This window comes from Sus scrofa, chromosome 5 (assembly GCF_054392235.1).
Source record: "Sus scrofa isolate SSC_HxYL_T2T_F1_AM1 chromosome 5, Sscrofa_HxYL_maternal_Yorkshire_Landrace_v2.0, whole genome shotgun sequence".
Taxonomy (NCBI): domain Eukaryota; kingdom Metazoa; phylum Chordata; class Mammalia; order Artiodactyla; family Suidae; genus Sus; species Sus scrofa.
The window spans coordinates 58,518,426-58,536,679 of record NC_139387.1 but is presented as its reverse complement, the minus strand read 5'-3'; the positions used below and the strand labels follow the sequence as shown (position 1 = coordinate 58,536,679).

The following is an 18,254-nucleotide window of genomic DNA, read 5'->3' as shown; positions in this document are numbered from 1 at the left end:
ACCTTTATCAGAGACTTTATATTTTTACTTGGCTTTATATTGCTGTCTACCAATCTTTTGTTTCAACTTGAAGGACTCCTTTTATCTTTTCTTGTAGAGCAGAAAGGCAATAAGGAATAAGTAATAAGTTCTAGTAATAAGGAACTCTTTCAGTTTTTGATTATCTGGGAAAGTCTTAGCTCCTTCTTTATTTTTATTTATTTTTTTATTTTTGTCTTTTTGTCTTTTGTGGGCCACACCTGTGGCATATGGAGGTTCCCAGGCTAGGGGTCTAATCGGAGCTATAGCTGCTGGCCTAAGCCAGAGCTGCAGCAACGTCAGATCTGAGCTGCATCTGCAACCTACACCACAGCTCACAGCAATGCTGGATCCTTAACCCAATGGGTGAGACCAGGGATCGAACTTGAAACCTCATGGTTCCTAGTCAGATTCGTTTCCACTGTGCCACGACAGGAACTCCTCTTTGTTCCTGGCATTTTACATGTCTCCTTGTGGTTCTCTTTGGGTTTATCCTCATTGAAGTGTCTTTTTTTTCTTTTTCTTTTTCTTTTTTTTTTTTAGCTTCTTGAATTTGTACATCCATTTCCCCCCTCAGATTTGGGAAGTTTTCAGTCATTATTTCTTCAAGTGGAAGTTCCCAGGCCAGGGATCAAATCTGCATCACAATGCTGCAGTGACAACACAGGATCCTTAACCAGCTTCACCACAAGAGAACTGCTCTTTTTTTTCTTTTTGCTTCTAATGATGATTTCAGATGACTTGTCTTCAAGTTCACTAATTCTTTATTCTGCCTTGTAAATTTAATATTGAAATTCTCTAGTGAGTATTTCACCCCAATTGTATTTTTCAGCTACAGAATTTGGTACTTTTTAACCATTTCTACCTCTTTGTTGATATTCTCATTTTGTTCAAACATTTTCCTGATTGCTTTCAGTTGTTTCTCTGCATTCTCTTTTAGCTGATTGAAGGTCATTTTGAAAGTTACTTTAAATTTGTTGTCAAACAGTTCAAAGACCTGCTATTTTTTATAGTTGGTTTCTGGAATTTTATTTTGTTCCATTGATAGAACCATGTTTTCCTGTTTCTTTGTGTGCCTCTTATTATTTATTTTTTTTGCTGAGTTTGGGTATTTATTAAAAAAAAAAACCCCAAAACAAACAAACAAAAAAACTACCTCTCTTAATTTTTGCATATTGGCTCCCTGCAGAAGACCTTCATCAATCAGCCTGGCTAGATGTTCCAGGACCTTTAAAACATTTTCTGGTTTCTTACTCTCCTTGGTATTTGCATGTGGAGCTGTAGCTCTAATGTGCTTGGTTTCTCGCCTATTTTTAGAAGCTTCCAAATTATGCCACCAATCCAGTCAGCATTTGGAGGCAGGAGAGACAGAAAACCATCACTCATGCAGCTCCCAGATAAGCCATGCATTGGATGCATGGTCCACTATTTTGTTTCTGTTCAGAGAGATAAGTTCCATTATGGAGGACTTCCAGTTGCACTGCACTAGTATTATGCCACATTTGTGGAGAGGCATGGACTGACATGCAAAATTCACAAATTTCTACCCACTTTCCTGAAATCCTTTCTTAAAGGTATGGTTTTACATTGGCCTGGATTATGTAGCTTCTCAGATGGTCTCTGGATTTCTCACAGAAGTATTCTGGTCTGTATCTCATTGTTAACTTAGTGTCTCTTGTGAAGAAAGGAGGGCCTGGAGCGTCTTAGTTTCCCACCTTGCTTATGTCACTGTATGGGATTGTCTTTTGTAAAGTGAATGACCACCCTAAATTAATTTGTTTTGTAAAACCCAGTTGTTTTATTTTTCTTAAAATTGAATACACTGCTTTGGGAGTTTCATTGCTTCCTGTTCTTTGCGTCTTTCTAAGGAACCTAAACCTATATTAATATTAGTGTTTTGGCATAGTGCCTTCCCTACACATTTATTTATTCTCTTTATATATTGTTAACTACAAGTGAAGTTGTTAGCTAATATTTTCTGTGTTGAGCTATCTTTTCTAACCATTTGGGAAAATCTCTCTTGCATTAAAGTTACATTTGCAAAATGCTTTTTTAAACAATTACCTAAATGCAAACTTTTTTATTGAGCTATTTTTCAAGCATTATTAAATTCAAAACAAAGACTGTCTTCTACTACTACTTTATAAATAGATACAATTACGACTTAAATGATAGATTCCTGGTTAGGTCCTTGCCAAAACTTGTTTAGTATTTCGGCTACCAGTTGGCAAATCATAGAGCAGTAAGTTGTTTGCCCAGATCCCAAAAGAATATAGGTAGCTCACTGAAGAAGCTATTTTATGACATACTGCTTTTATTAATGCCTTGAAATCAATAAACACTGAATGCTGTGAATAGAGAACACAGAGTAGGACAAACTTTGGTTTTGAAAGTCTTTTCTGCCAAGAAAACACTATTTCCCTTTCAGCCCATCCCAATGTATTTGGAGAAGTGCTGCACTTTTTGTATGGGTAAACTACTGCATTTTTCTTTTTGATCATGGGAAAAAGGGACTTGTATTTATTTCCCCCTGGATTATTATTCCAGCCTAGAAGTCTTAAGTAAATTTTCCATGAAAATGGAACACTAGAGGATCTTTTCCTATATAGATCTGGGGGTTTTATTTAGAGTTTGTGTCTAGGGTAACTGGATATTGATTAGGAAAGTTAGTCTATGACTCCGAACACAGAGCTTTATAGGGTTGACTCTCATTCTCCATTCTCCATTTTTTGCTTCGGCTTTGTAACTGCCTCCAGCAAAAGCAGCAGGACTGGCCTGGACATTTCTGACAGATCCTGGCTTGTACATGTTGCCTTTCTCCAACCTAGGCTGCTTCGCCTGACACTCATATTGAGTCATCTTGAAATTTTCACAATGGAGCCTGCTCTCATTGTGTTTCCAGACAAGCTGTCCAGTCTTAACGTACCTTTAGTAAGGATTCTGATCAAAATGATTTTCGCATGATCTCAGATGGAGGACAAGACTATATTTGCAGAGACTAGTGGAAGTCTGGCTCTGGAAATGGAGCGACTGTTTACAGTGTGTAAAACTCAGTGGCCTGGTGGATGTGTCCTGAGTAAGACAGGGACTTAGACTAATCCCTCCGCCACTGTTTTATTATTTACTCTTTTTCCTTTTCCTTTTCTTATCACCTTTCCCTCCCCCACTCTTCAGGCACAAGGATTTCTGGGATGGTGAAGTAACAGCTTACATCTATATCTTTATAACCCTCCTCTTTAGACTTTCAAGGAGGTGAAGCCAGGTGCTTCAAGGTTGTCCTTTTGGAAGAAGGAGGAGAAGGAGAAAGAGGAGAAGAAGAGAAGAAAAAGGGAGAAGAAGGGGAAGAAAGAAGAAGCAGAAAAGTGTTCTAGAATGACATGTTTACATAAGATCACTCCAAACTTGCCTTCTGTGTGTTCCAGATGTTGTGTTATTTGCTGTACGTTTACCTCTCACACTGCTTCACATATACTCAGAACCACAGAACCACTGGAGTTTCCTTTCGCTTTACAGGGGTTGTTACCTCTGTTATCTCTGAAACACTGAAAGTAAAATTTTCCTTTGACTTTGCCCATAAGGGGGTTCTTGTAGCTGATCCCTCTGGGGCACTGAAAGTAAAGAGAATGCAATAGTGTAGGCAAGCGTATGCATTCTCAACTGTGATTTTTGGAGCAGTGGGGGAGGCAGGGGGTAGGAAATGTTACAATTTCTCAGTCTTCCTACTTTTATTTTTTAAAATAAAAAGCTTTGTTAATGAAGTGAATCATATGATGCTCGCTGAGTATAAGCTGTAACTTTCATCTTTCCAGACACGTTCTAGAATAAGATTCCACAGGGTAAGAAGCTTCCCTTGGGCCTGAGATGAAAAGAAGGTCATTTTCCCAGGGGAGTAACCCATCGAGCAAGCATTTAAAATAAACAAACTGCCTGGCTCTGACTTGAAATGAGCAGTAGTTATCGAGATTTACTGCAACTGACTTTGGACATTATCCAAATGCTGAATTAATACAGACTTCTTATTAAATAAAATGGAGTCTCCTTTTTGGCAGATGTGATAGAAAAGCTCCTTTTCCCAGATTCTGGGAGACTCAGTTACCCTCTCACCCCCAACATGGGTCACTAAGCATCGTAACAGGAGAATCAAAGAACTTGTAAGCATCGTGTAAGAGGTCTGATTTCAGTGCTCATAAAACAAAGTAGCACAGTTCATTTGTAATAAACAAAATTAGGACAGCCTTTCAAGCAAGTTTAAAAAGAAATCTAGCAACTCTTAGTTAAAATCACATCATGTATAATCGCATGATTTAAATCATGTAATATATGTGATATACATAACTGTGATAAACATGGTGTGATTTTAATATTTTTGTCTTTTTTTCATAAATAGCTATATTGGTCAGAGGAAACATACCAAGGCAAATCGATTTGACCCTTTCCTAAAGTTCACATTTAGGATGTTCATCTACAAAACACAGAGAGTTGCCTTACATAACCTTAGAGTTTACTTTTAATCTTAACTAAGCATCTATATATCTTCATTCTTTTATAGAAGATGAGAAATAACTCAGCATTTCTAAAGAAACTTGGCTCTCCTATGCCTGCCCTGCTAGCAAGCATTTAAATATAAGGATGTCAAAATTAAGATGTGATCCAGGCTCAGATTCCATAGTTGTAAAATAATTGAGGATTTGGAATTGGACGACGATTGCCTTGCTTTAGGGAAATGAATAGACACAGAATAAAAAGTGAATGACTAAGAGGATAGAACCAACCTCTCACTAGGACCATGGGAAAAATGACCACTTTTTTTTTTTTTTTTTTTTAAAGTGAGCTAAAGATGGAATATGATAGGATTCAGGTAAAGTGAACCCAGTACTTGGATCAGCAGCAAGGGCCCTGGAATATGAGCCTGGATCAGCATCCTCATATTCACCACCTTGACTCTCTTTTAACCAATAGCATATGGCAAAGATGATGGAGGATCATTTCCAGGATTTCGTTACTAAGATTGTAATTTGCTAGCTGTCTCTCTCCATTGCCTTCTTGGCTTTTGTGCTTTGATGAAGCATTCGGCCATGTTGGGAGCCCCATGTGGCAAGGAACTGAGGGTTGCCACTGGCCAACCATCAGCTAGGAGCTGAAGCCATCAATCCAATGTGTCACAAGGATTTGAACACTGCCCACAACCACATGAGCTCAGATTTTTTCCCAGATAAGATGAGACTTATTTGAGCCTCACGAGAGACCTTGAAGCAGAGGGCCTAGCTCAGACACTATGAGATAATAAAACATGTTGTATTTTAAGCCATTAAGTGTGGGATAATTTGCTACACAGCAATAGATACCCAATATGGAGACAGTGAAGATGTGGCTGCTAGTGAAGTATGAAGCTAGGGTGGAAAGCCCCCTCACTGAATGCTGAGGGGGTTGCTCTGTAATATAATGGTGAAGATAAAATCACCTCCCCAAAAATACACTCACACATATTCTTGGAGATCTTGACATTGGCAGAGGCTATTAGCAACACACTGAAACATACTGGGTACATGTTACATATGATATTTTCTATCATTTCTCTTATTTCCCCCTATGTCTCCAATATCCATTATGTCAAAAAGGAAGAGGGATGAGATGTCCCAATGACAGGCCATTCCTTTAAGGCGAGAGATGGGGAAAAGGATGAAAAGAAGAGGCCACATCATCCCATTCCTTTCAAATCCCTTGGACAACAGCCTTGCTTGTGATAGGACAGTAAAAGTTTTTCATTTAATATCTGATTAAAATTTTTTTAAGTGAACAAATGTTTTGGAAGCTGCCCAAGAATTCATTAAGAAATTTTCTACCCAGCCAGAAAGGGATATTTGACATAAGCCACATAGGACAGTGCTTGGGAAATAATTATCTGTTTCATGTCTATCCAAATACCTTCACCCAGTTTACGCTCTTTGTTAAGTGGTCAATGAATGACTACAGCCAAGAAGACTTCTGAGGCTCTGAAAACTGGAGGATGCCTTGGGAAAGGAGTTTTAGGCTCTGAACTGTGACAAAATGCTTCAAACCCTGGGAAGCATCAAGAAATAATTATCTTTGTCCACTGATGTGCAACCAATTGATTTAACATGGAAATTCCCACATGTTTGACAACAGTTTGTCAATACCTGTATGTAGCCTCTGATGAAACCTGACTGGGAAATGTCTTGAGTCAGATACACCTGGATATTAAATTGTCTGAAGATATGATTTGAAAATGACTATGACTTGAAGAGATTTATTTTTCTTTCTCTGTCACTTCAATACTATTGATCATTCCTATCCTTTGGAGAGTCTATTATTTAGGGCTTTTGTGACACTATTTCCTGGATTTTTTCCTTGCCTTTCTTACACTTCTCTCCCCACCCCACCCCGACCCCACACCCCACCTTTTTTTAAACAGATTTTCCCCTCTTTCTGACTCTCTAAAGTTTAGCAATTTTACTTAGCATTCTCTTGCCTTTCCTCTGGCAGGACCATCCATTTCTGTGGTCTCATCTGAGTTCACACACACACACACACACACACACACACACACACACACCCCTGTTCCTCATCTTCCATCTTTTGAATAATGAAAAAAAAAAAAACATAAATCAGAGCTATTCTTCTTTGATCCCATAATTCCCCTTGCTTCCTCTCCAACCAATTTCTCAGTTTTGTAGATTTCCTCTCTCACCAAGAGTTGTGTATATGTCTTTTTTTTTACACTCTCCTTACTCTGATCCTAGTCAATGCCCCCATTTCCTGTTGCCTAGGCGGGTATAGTTACCTCCAATCTGATCTTTCTGCCTCTATTTTCTCTGAATCATCCTGCATATTCTTCATAAGATCATCTTCATGTAGTGAAACCATGATCACATCATTTTTCTAAACTTTATCCTTCCAAATTAAATACATACTCCCCACTTCAACACCCAAAACCTTTACAATATGACCTTTCTGACTTAATCTCTCTTCCTCTTATTTATTTCTTCCATAAAGACTTCATTTTATCCCTTCTTGCTGTTCTCTAGGAAGCCCCTTTCTTTTCAAGTTGGCTCACGGCTACCAGAATAAATTCTCTCTCTCTCTTTTATTAGATGGTGATGATGCTGTTTAAGTCTATTCAATATATTCCCAATGTTCCTAGAGTAAAAATGGAAGCCTTTTGAGCTCTGACCCTCCAAACACTCTTCCCCTCAGTCATATGGCCTTTGTCTTATTTCCATTATCTCAGGCTTTTGTCCTTCTCATAGCCTCTCCCCTGCCAACTTCTTGTCCTGCAAGTCTCAACTGAAATTCCACCTTTTTGGAGAAATTTTTCCTTTTATTTTTTTATTTTATTTTTTACCTTTTAATATTATCCCACCTAAAAATTTTCCCAGGCCCTACCTGGTCAATCACATTACCCAGTTTATTTCCTTCATCACTTTTTATCTCCAGCTGAAATTATCCTGTGGTTAAAAAAAATTGAGGGGTCATGTTTTTGTTTCATGTCCTCCTTCACAATATTATAAAGTCAACTAGGCCAAGCACCTTGTCTAGCTTGCTTATAGCTGTGTTCCCAGCACTTACCAGGGTCATGCCACTTTGCTTAATAAAGGTATGCTGAAGGAATAAATGAATCGATGTTGCTTATTCTGCATTGATTATACTCCTTGCCAGCTCTGCCTGCTGATATAGTGCCCATCATTTTAGCCAATTTTGAAGTCTTCCAGTTCAAAAGACACAAAAACAAAGACACTCTCCAACACTATACACAAAAATAAAACTCAAAATGGATTCAATACCTAAACCTAAGACCAAAGCTAACACTCAGACTAAACCTAAGACTAAAACTAGAGGGAAACAGAGGCAGAACTCTTTTTGGCATAAATCACAGCAATATCTTGTTTGATCTACCTCTTAGAGAAATGAAAATAAAAACAAAAACAAGTGGGACCTAATTAAACCTAAAAGCTTTTGCACAGCAAAGGAAACCACACACAAAATGAAAAGACAACTCACAGAATGGGACAAAATCTTTGCAAATGAAGCAACAGACAAGGGATTAATCTCCAAAATATACAAACATCTCATACAGCTTTATACTAAAAAACAACCCAGTTAGAAGCTCTAAACAGACATTTCTCCAAAGAAAGACAGATAGCTTAAAAGCATATGAAATTATGCTCAACATCACTAATTATTAGAGAAATGCAAATATATATATATATAATAATTATATATTAAAATATATAATATATAATATATATAAATATATAAAACAATTATATATAAATAAATAAATTATATATAAAATATATTTATAAATAAATATAAAAATAAAGAAAATAAAATAATAAAAATAAGTATATAAATAAATATATATAAATAAATATATTTATAATATGTTTAAATATATTATATGTATATAAATATATAAAAATAAATAAATTATATATAATAATTATATATAAATATACATAATATATATAATGTGTTATATATAATAATTATATATAAATGTATATAACATAATTATATATGTAAAATATATATAAAATAATTATAAATAAGTAAATAATTTATATAATTATATATAAAATAATTATATATTTATATATATAATTTTAGAAAATATATTTATTTATTTATATATAATTTTCTTTTCTATCAATATTTCTAACATTATAGTTGCTATATCGTAGTTTTAGCAAATATATATATTATATACATATAATTTTCTTTTCTATCAATATTTCTTACTACCACTAAGGATGCACATTACCATAGCTGTGGCAATAAAAATTTTGGAACATATTGATGACATTAAAAAGTCATTGCTGGTTTTGTTCTGGGCGTCATAATTTTTTTTTTTTAAAGATTCCATATCTTGGGAATTCCCATTGCTGCTTAGCAGTAACAAATTCGACCAATATCCGTGAGGACACAGGTTTGATCCCTGGCCACGTTCAGTGGGTTAAGGATCTGGTATTGCTGTGAGCTTGGTGTAGATCACAGATGTGGCTAGGACCTTGAGTTGCTGTGGCTGTGGCATAGGCTGGCAGCTGCAGCTCTGATTCAACCCCTAACCTGGGAACTTCCATATGCCGTGGGTACAGCCCTAAAAAGAAAAAAAAAAGATTCTGTATCTTTTAAATATGTAATAAAATATTTACAGATAAAAGCATATAATGCTGGGAGTTCTTCAAAACAATCAGAGAAAGAGACAAAGAAGTATAAGGAGGCAAAAGGGGAAAAAACATTGGTCATGAGTTGGTCATTATTGATGTGGATGATACATACATACATGGAGTTTATTATGCTATTCTCTCCACTCCTGCATATGTTTGAAATTTTCTCTAAAAGAAGGTTAAAAAAAGAAAAGCCACATTTTTCTTCCAGTGAAATACAGTTGGCTTTAATGGTGGTTTGTGAATGCAAATCAGAGACAGAATTGTTTTATTTTGAATAAACATACAGAAAATCTTTTATTGAAATGGTACAAATTTCATTTAAATTTGATAAATTCTGCATGTTTATGGAACATTTCTTCTTTGTGATATTTATTATAGTTGCCACTCCAGCATTCCAATTAAGTTCTCTACACCTGTTCCTTTGTACATGACCTCCAAGACGACCCACGTTTCCACAGATATTGCATGTCCTGGACAACCTCATTCCACTCTAGAAACCAGCTTGCTCATTCTCCCAAATCTGGGATAATACTATTCAAGTGCAAAGGCCAAAGGAATGCCAGAAATCCTTCCTGCCTAGTGGTAGTTCCACCTAAAATGGAAATACTGTAAGTTGAGTTAGGTCCCCGGGTGACTTTAATTTTTTAAGATTTAATGTCAATGTCAGATTCAGGCCCTTTAAAGAATGCCAAAATTGTGATCTGTCAAAAAGATCAACATACATAATCTTTAAACATAAATTGTGACCCAATGTTAGGAAACGTCAAAGAGCACTGAATAAAACTTTATTTCCAATGCTACCCTCAACTGGGATCCTCTTCTTATTCTCACCATCACTTGTGGTGGCCCAATTCTCTGCAGGCCCAAAGCCCCACTCACCTTCCAAGAGACCTCAGGTAGTAGGTCCCAGGTGCTCCCAGTGCCAGTTGTTGTCCACATAGCAGCATACATCTCCACAGCCCCGAATTGTCCCCTTGTCACTGTCTGCTCCTGCTTCTGTTCCCAGACGCTACCATCTCTGAACTTGGCATATTCTTTCTTTTCTTCCTTTCTTTCTTTCTTCCTTTCTTTCTTTCTTTCTTTCTTCCTTCCTTCCTTCCCTCCCTCCTTCCTTCCCTCCCTCCTTTCTTTCTTTTTTAAGGTTTCAGCTTAACATTTATTGCACACTCACTGCCAGTCCTCAAAACACAATGGTTAGCAGTTTCACTTTCAAGGGCTTCACAGATATACCCACTTTGTTTTGTGGAAACACATAGGAGGGAACAGTAATTTGAGTGAGGAAAGAGGATTCTAGAGGCTTGGGGATGGATATTTTAGCATAGGCAAATTGAATCTGGCATTTTCTGACCTTTGTTGCAAAACCACTTGTCCAGCCATTCTGTACCTTCTTTTGAGTGAATCTGGATTATATGTCTCAGCTCTGATTGGTTTTCCCAGCAACTCCATTCCATCTTCTTTATATTTTCCAGAAACTCCTCAGGGTTTCCTTCCTACTGATGAAACTCTTTCTTCTTTATAGGACTGCACTAGTTAATCCTGATTTAAAGTTTTTGGGTTTTGTTATTTCAGTGACAAAGGGATGAGCTTATCATTTTGAGTAAAAAATCCCTCTTGCACTCACTCAGTTTTCTAATGATTCTCTGATTTTAAGCCATAAACCTCTGCAGGTGCTTCTGTCAACTTTAAACAATGGAGGAAATTAATATGAAAGAAGGGGAGGTCTGATGCCCTCTATTCTCCTTTCCTCCCTTAAAATACTCAATTCTAAAATATTTATGTTTGTGAAGTCAGACACACAACTTGGGGAAGAAGAGGGAATCTAGTTGCTGATAATCAGTAGTAATCAGTGTCTTTGGTGGAAGGTGGGTCCACTCTTTATTGTCTTCCCATGTAGCTATGGTGATTATTTTAGGAGCCTACTGGATGATCTAGAAAGAAGTGATTTTTCTTCCCTTTTCATTGGTCCCTTTTGCCTTCTCTGCTAGAGACTTTATTTTCAGTCCTTTGGTTGACACCACTGTGGAAGCCCCACCAAGCTATTTCTCCTGCTGCAAAAATAATAGTAATATCACGATAATGATTAAGATTCATTGAAGATATACAATGTTTCATACACTGTGTTGAACACAAATTCCCTCTAAATCCTCAAAATAAACCTATATATATGCTATATATTATATAAAATAAGTAACTGCTATATCACATACTATATACAATATATAATACAGGAGTTTGCATTGTGGTGCAGCAGAAGTGAATCCAACTAGGAACCATGAGGTTGCAGGTTCGATCCCTGCCCATGCTCAGTGGGTTAAGGATCCAGTGTTGCCATGAGCTGTGGTGTAGGTCACAGACATGACTCGGATCTGGTGTTGCTGTGGCTGTGGCATAGGCCGGCAGCTACAGCTCTGATTAGACCCCTAGCCTGGGAATCTCCATATGCAGTGGGTGTGGCCCTCCAAAAAAAAAAAGACAAAAGACAAAAAAAATATATATATATAATACATTTGTATAATTGACATAGTATATAACATATAATACGTATTATGTATCATATTGTTATAAAATATATATGTAAATATATGCTATTCATAATTATATACATTTTATATAATATGTACATATGTGTTATATATGTATTATTACATACAAGATAAATTGCTCTAATATAGTAATAAAATAATTGAATCTAAAGTGTTAGGCTCTAGGCACCTAATTGGTTTACAATTTGTATTCCCAGAGTTTAACACAGCGCCTGGCGGAGAGTAGCTGCTAAATAAGTAATTGTTAAATGAATGAGTATAATTATGCTTCAGCATGAGCTATAAATCTAAAAACTGTGATACTAATAAAGATAAATGCATTTTTAAATGGCACTAATTTTATGGGGTCGTTTAATAGTCAATCAATCTAGGAAAATTCAGTGCATTTACCACACAGTTAGAAAAGTAGATTTCCTGGAGTTCTCTGGTGGCTCAGTGGGTTAAGTGACACTGCATTGTCACTGCAATGCCTCAGGTCACTGCTGTGAAGTGGGTCAATCCCCAAAAAAGATATCCATCAATGTTGATTAGTTTTAAGTGGTTCATTTTTTTTTACCTCTCATTCTCTCTTTCACATACTGTGTTTTCTTAAATTCTGCTAAATTTTATTGAAGAAGTGCTCACTTCAGCAGCACATATACTAAAATTGGAATGCTACAGAGAAGATTAGCATGGCCCCCATGCAAGAATGACACGCAAAGTCATGAAGGGTTCCATATTTTAAAAAAAAATTATTGAAGAAAACTACGCATATAAAAAAGTGTCCAAGTTTTATTTCCCAAGGTGACTCCACCTGAGAAATTACCACATAGTTCAAGAAATAGAGCATTAACAGAATGGAAAAACTCCTCATGCTGTCTTCAAGGTACTGCCCTTAGGCTTCTAAGGATAAATGATGTTCTGACCTGTAAACACCACAGGGTTGTGCTGCCAGTTAACACCTTCAATTTCTCAAATTGTGTTTGAGAGATCTGCCAATGTGAGTAGTTGTAAATGATTAGTTCTCATTGTTCTATAGGATTCCATTGTATAACTATATTTGCAATTTATATATCTTTCTTATTAGAGATGAACATTTGGGTTGTTTCCAGTTTAGGACTAAAATAAAAGCAATACTATGAACATTCTTATACAAGCCTTTTCCATATATACCCAAAGTGGAATTGCTGAATCATAGAACTGATCATATTTAGTTTTAGAAGACCCTGTCAAACATTTTTTTCCAGATGGTTGACCCTCTCCCTAGTCATACATTAGACCCTTCCCCTAGTCATATATTAGAGTTCCTCATCCTCTCCAACATATGCTTTCATATTTTTTGGATTAACCATTCTAGCGTCATAGATGGCAATTCATGGTGATTTTAATTTGCATTTTCAGATTACTAGTAAAATTGAACACCTTTTGGTATGTGTTGCATTTTGGATGTGCTTTCCCACTTTTTTTTTTTTGCCAATTATTTTTATTTGGTTTTCTGCATTTTCCTTGTGGAATGGTAAGAGTTCCTTATAAATTATAGATATGAATGAATCTTTTGTAGGATATGGGAATGGCAAATATTTTCTACCACTCTGTGGGTTGCTTTTCTATTTGGTGTAATTTAGCATTGTATTAATTAGGATAAAGGCTAAGCAATAGTATAGTAATAAAACATATTGGAGTTACTGCTGTGGGGCAATGGGATCAGTGGCATCTATGGAACCCTGGGAAGCAGGTTCAATCCCCAGTTCAGCACAGTGGGTTAAGGATCTGGATATTGCCACAGCTGCCTTGTAGGTCACAACTGTGGCACAGATATGATCCCTGGCCCAGGAACTCCATGTGGCCACAGGCAGGTAAAAAAGGGGAAAAAAAATAAACAACAACAACAGCAAAAAACAAAACTGTCCTGGTGTGGCCCTAGCCTACAAACCATTCAGTGTTCCAGATTATGTCCATTTTTTTTCCTTTTTTTTTTTATCGAAGTAGAGTTGATTTACAATGCTGTATTCATTTCATATGCACAGCATAGTGATTCAATATTTTTACAGATTATACTCCATTAAAAATTATTATAAGGTAATGACTATAATTCCCTGTGCTATACAGTATAAACTTGTTGCTTATCTATTTTATAAATAGTAGTTTGTATTTCTTAATCCCATACCCCTAATTTGCCCCTTCCCTTCTCCTCTCCTCACTGGTTAGCACTAGTTTGTTTTCAATATCTGTGAACCTGTTTCTGTTTTGCATAAACATTCACTTGTATTTTTTTGGATCCATATATAAGTGATATCATACAGTATTTTGTCTTTCTCTGTCTTATTTCACTAAGCATAATATTCTCTAGGTCCATCCACTGTGCTCATTCTTTTTTATGGTTAAGTAATATTCTATTATATAGAGAGAATATATATACACATACGCATATACACATACCACATCTTTATGTTAAAGCCTGGTCAAAGCTGGTCTCTGACCAGGTCCAAGGGAGGGGAAAGAAGGTTGAGAAACACAAGCTCAGGGTTTTTAAAATCAAGAATGAGATGTGGTCCATTTGGCTTTTTTTTTTTTTCTTTTTATGGTCATACCTGAAGCATGTGGAAGTTCCCCGGCTAGGGGACAAATCAGATCTGCATCTGCTGACCTACACCACAGCCACAGCAATGCCAGATCAGAGCTGCATCTATCACTTATACCACAGCTTATGGCAATGCGAGATCCTTAACCCACTGAGAGAGGCCAGGGATGGAACTTACATCCTCAGGGATACTGGTCAGGTTCGTGATTCCTGAGCCCCGATGGGAAATTCCTACAGCAGTAATTTTGGAAGATAGAGAAAGCACAGAATTTCAACCCCCAAGACCTGCAGTCAATGGCGGGTACTTGATGACTTTTGAAAAATCTGTTAATATACATAGCTTCGGTGAAAAGTATATTTTCACTGAAGTTTTACACATACCTATTTTATCCTCTACTTTTTCAATATTTGTTTAATACAAACTGAAGTAGCCCAATAATATGTGGAAATCCAGTCTTAATATTTTCGTTTTTTTCAAGAGATTAAAATAAACACTGTGCAAAATAATAGTTTCATTTAAATTATCCCAGAGTATTAGAGTTGAGGGAGGGGTGTCATACAGCACAGCTAGGAAAATCTTCATGAGAACTGGAACAACGACTGAAAATGAGTACTAATGAAAATGTAAATACTTTAAAATGAAACTGGGCTCCAGAGTGGTATGTTGATCTGAAGTTAAAGGCTGATTAAGACTTTCATGAACTTAAACTTGAATCTGTGCAGCAAATTTCAAGGCAGTGTAATTGGAGTCACTTCCTTCCTAGGACTGTGGGGAATTCCCATCACCATTGATGAGAATTGTGCATAAAGATCATGGGAAGAGCATGGCCCTTGGGTTTCCTCTTAAACAGCCTGTAGGATTTGTTATGGTTATTTTAATGCACTGGTCCTTGGAGACACTAATTTCAGTTCTGCCTCTTCTTTTGACATGGTGAAAATGACAAAAGTTGGGGGTGGGAACCCCAAGAGATGTAGATATCTTTTCATTCTTTCTTCTTTTATTATTATTGCTATTATTTTTGTCTTTTGAGGGCCACATCTGCAGCATATAGGAATTTCTCAGCAACGGGTTGAATCAGAGCTGTAGCTGCTGGATTACACCACAGCCACGGCAATGTGGTATCCTTAACCCACTGAGTGAGGCCAGGGATTGAATCCACATCCTCATGGATACTAGTTGGGTTCATTACCCTGAGCCATGATGGGAACTCCACCCTTTCTTCTTTATAACTATTTTATTATTAAAGAGGAAATTTCTTGTTCTATAAATGCCAACTCCTTAAACAACAATAAAAATGATTGCAAACAGTGGAGGGGGGAAAAGTGCTGCCCCACATTCACTAAGCCACTAACTTCTCTGGGAGTTAGACTCTCTTTGGGAACTGAGGTCATTTCTTTAAGTCATTGCTGACATTTGAGTGTCAGAACACTTGGCCAGGGACGGTTAGAAATATCTGTGGCCAGGGGATCAGGAGTTTTACTCAGAGGAATTCTTGAGCCAAGTGGCAAATGGTGAAGAATTGTAGAATAAAACCATGGTATTGGGTAAAGTAGATAAAGTAGGAAACAATGATAGTTCTAAGGATGAGCAGTGTTCTATTTTCTCACCCAGCTCTCTCTCAGTAAAGCTGCCTGCCTGCCTTGTAATCTCAGGTAGGTCTCAATTTTGATTTTGAGATGGGAGTGTCTCTTCTGTAATTCTGGTACCTAAGTCACTTTTCCTCTACTGATTCTTCCCATCTCAGAGTATATGGGTGCAGAATCAGCGTCTACCTTACTTATAAATCTCTGCTCCTTCTTAAAGAAGAGAAATACACCTAGTTAATTTTTGCCAGATGGTGAATGTCAGACATGGTAAATGTTCAATAACATATTACTGGATGAATAAATAAGTGATAAATATGTTAAACCAGAAATAGCTTCTGTGTGTAAAATGCTCCCCTTTGTGCATTGTAGTATGCTACACATTATACTATTTGATGATAGGCAGGTGGCAGGTATCAAAGAATCAGGAAAAGCAACTGGGAGTGAGCAGGTATAAGGTCTCTGCCGCAGAATTTTTAAGAGATCAGATTCATGTTGCAAAGATCTTTTTCTTTATCCTAAAGAATGAAAGTGGTGCATTGAATTAGTCATATAGTAAGAATCAAATTTATTTCAAGGCAGTCATTCATTTCAAGCTTTTGCCCTTTGTGAATGAATTAAACTATTTTAAGCTCTTTATAAACATTAACTCACTTAGCCCTTACAACTTATGAGGTAGGTAATGATTTTAGGTACAGGGAATATGAGGCCCCAAAATATTAATTAATTTTGTCAAGACCTCACAGATGCTAAGTGTTGAAATTGAAATTTAAGCCAAGACAGTCTGGCTGCAGAGTTTATTTTCTTAACCACTACAGTGCACTTCCTCATGAGATGGCACTGGAGCAGAAATCCTAAATCATCACAGGAGGAGACCCAGGAGGCTTTCTGGGGAAGTGTTCTGGGTAGAAGCAAACTCATGATCCAAAAGTATGTATGACTCTGCTTCAAAGAACAGCAAGGCCAGTGTAGTAGAGTGGAAATGACCCAGAGAGAGTGGTAGTAATGAGAGGTAGTGGCTTGTGGGCCTTGGGAAAGGTTTTGATTTTCATTTTTAGAAAAAAGGAAAGCCGTAGGAGGATATTAAGCAGAGGCGTGATGTATTATGATTTAAAAGAATATTGTGGCTTTTGTATGATGACTAGGATGGAAGTGAAGAATCTAAATATTTAATATAAAATAATATTTAAATTCAATACACAATCACACACACATACAGTCTTCTTTTCTAAGACTAAAGAGTTCCAAAATTGCTTAGCCAGTTAAACATATTTTAACAAAAACAGGTTCTGAAATCATTGTAATCTTCTAAAAACATTTGTAGATTTTTATAAATTGATGTGACCTTTTGGGTGATGTGGCTGTCACTAGTTAAATGATGTCCCTGACTGAGGCATGACTTGATATAGGAGGCCTATCGATCTCTTCCATTGACTACCCCATGAAATTGATGGCCATCAGGTCCTTGGCACCCAGCCTTTGGTTGCAGCTGAAAGGTGGCTGGGGGAACCGCTCTGGCTCCCTTGCCAGATTTGCCCCTGGCTGCCAGGGCTCTCTGTATCACATGGAACCAGAAATCCTGCATCTCAGCCCTGATATATCTTAATTGTTACCTGGCCCGCAGCCCATGTTACCTTCACAAACATTGAGCGGCTACTGCACTGAATAGCAGCCAAGCATTGTCTGTACATGTTCTTAATGCAGGGGTTGCAGCTGCCTTCTGGGTCTGTTCAGCTGCTCTGGGGTGGGAGTCGGGGGGCACACAGAACTGCAGGAGGTCTGATATTCACCTCTGTAATCACTGGCAGGCTAAGTCTTATTAAGACAGATTGTTCTTTAGCAAACTATAAAGAAATGTTTCAATATTCTAACACTTGGTACACTGCATGCATATATACTGGGTGATGAGTACCCAGATTGGACTGAAGGAGGCCACAGTGATATAGAGAAGCGGCCATAGTCTGGATGAGGCTTTGCTAATGGATGGCATATGAGATATAAAAGAGAGGAGTAAATGGGAGTTCCGGTTGTGGCTCAGTGGTTAACAAACTCAACTAGTATCCATGAGGACGTAGGTTCGATCCCTGGGCTTGCTCAGTGCATTAAGGATCCTGCGTTGCCTCAAGCTGTGGTGTGGGTCACAGATACAGCCAGATCTGGCATTGCTGTGGCTGTGGTGTAGGCTGGCAGTTCCGTTCCAATTCAACCTCTAGCCTGGGAACCTCCATATGCCGTGGGGGTGGCCCATAAAAGACAAAAGGCAAAAAAAAAAAAAAAAAAGAGAGAGAGAGGAGTCAGGTATGACCCTGGTTTTGGCCTGAGTGACAGGAAGAAAGGCTGGAGTGGGGGGGGGGGGAA

The 18,254-nt window shown here is 37.3% G+C and overlaps 1 non-coding gene across 1 annotated transcript; it reads left to right on the top strand.

The window, feature by feature from the left end:
* Nucleotides 1-12,368: 12,368 nt before the first annotated feature.
* Nucleotides 12,369-12,475, top strand: LOC146403385 (U6 spliceosomal RNA). The gene has a single exon (XR_014804695.1). It is a non-coding gene; the product is annotated as a U6 spliceosomal RNA (small nuclear RNA).
* The last annotated feature ends 5,779 nt before the right edge of the window (nucleotides 12,476-18,254 follow it).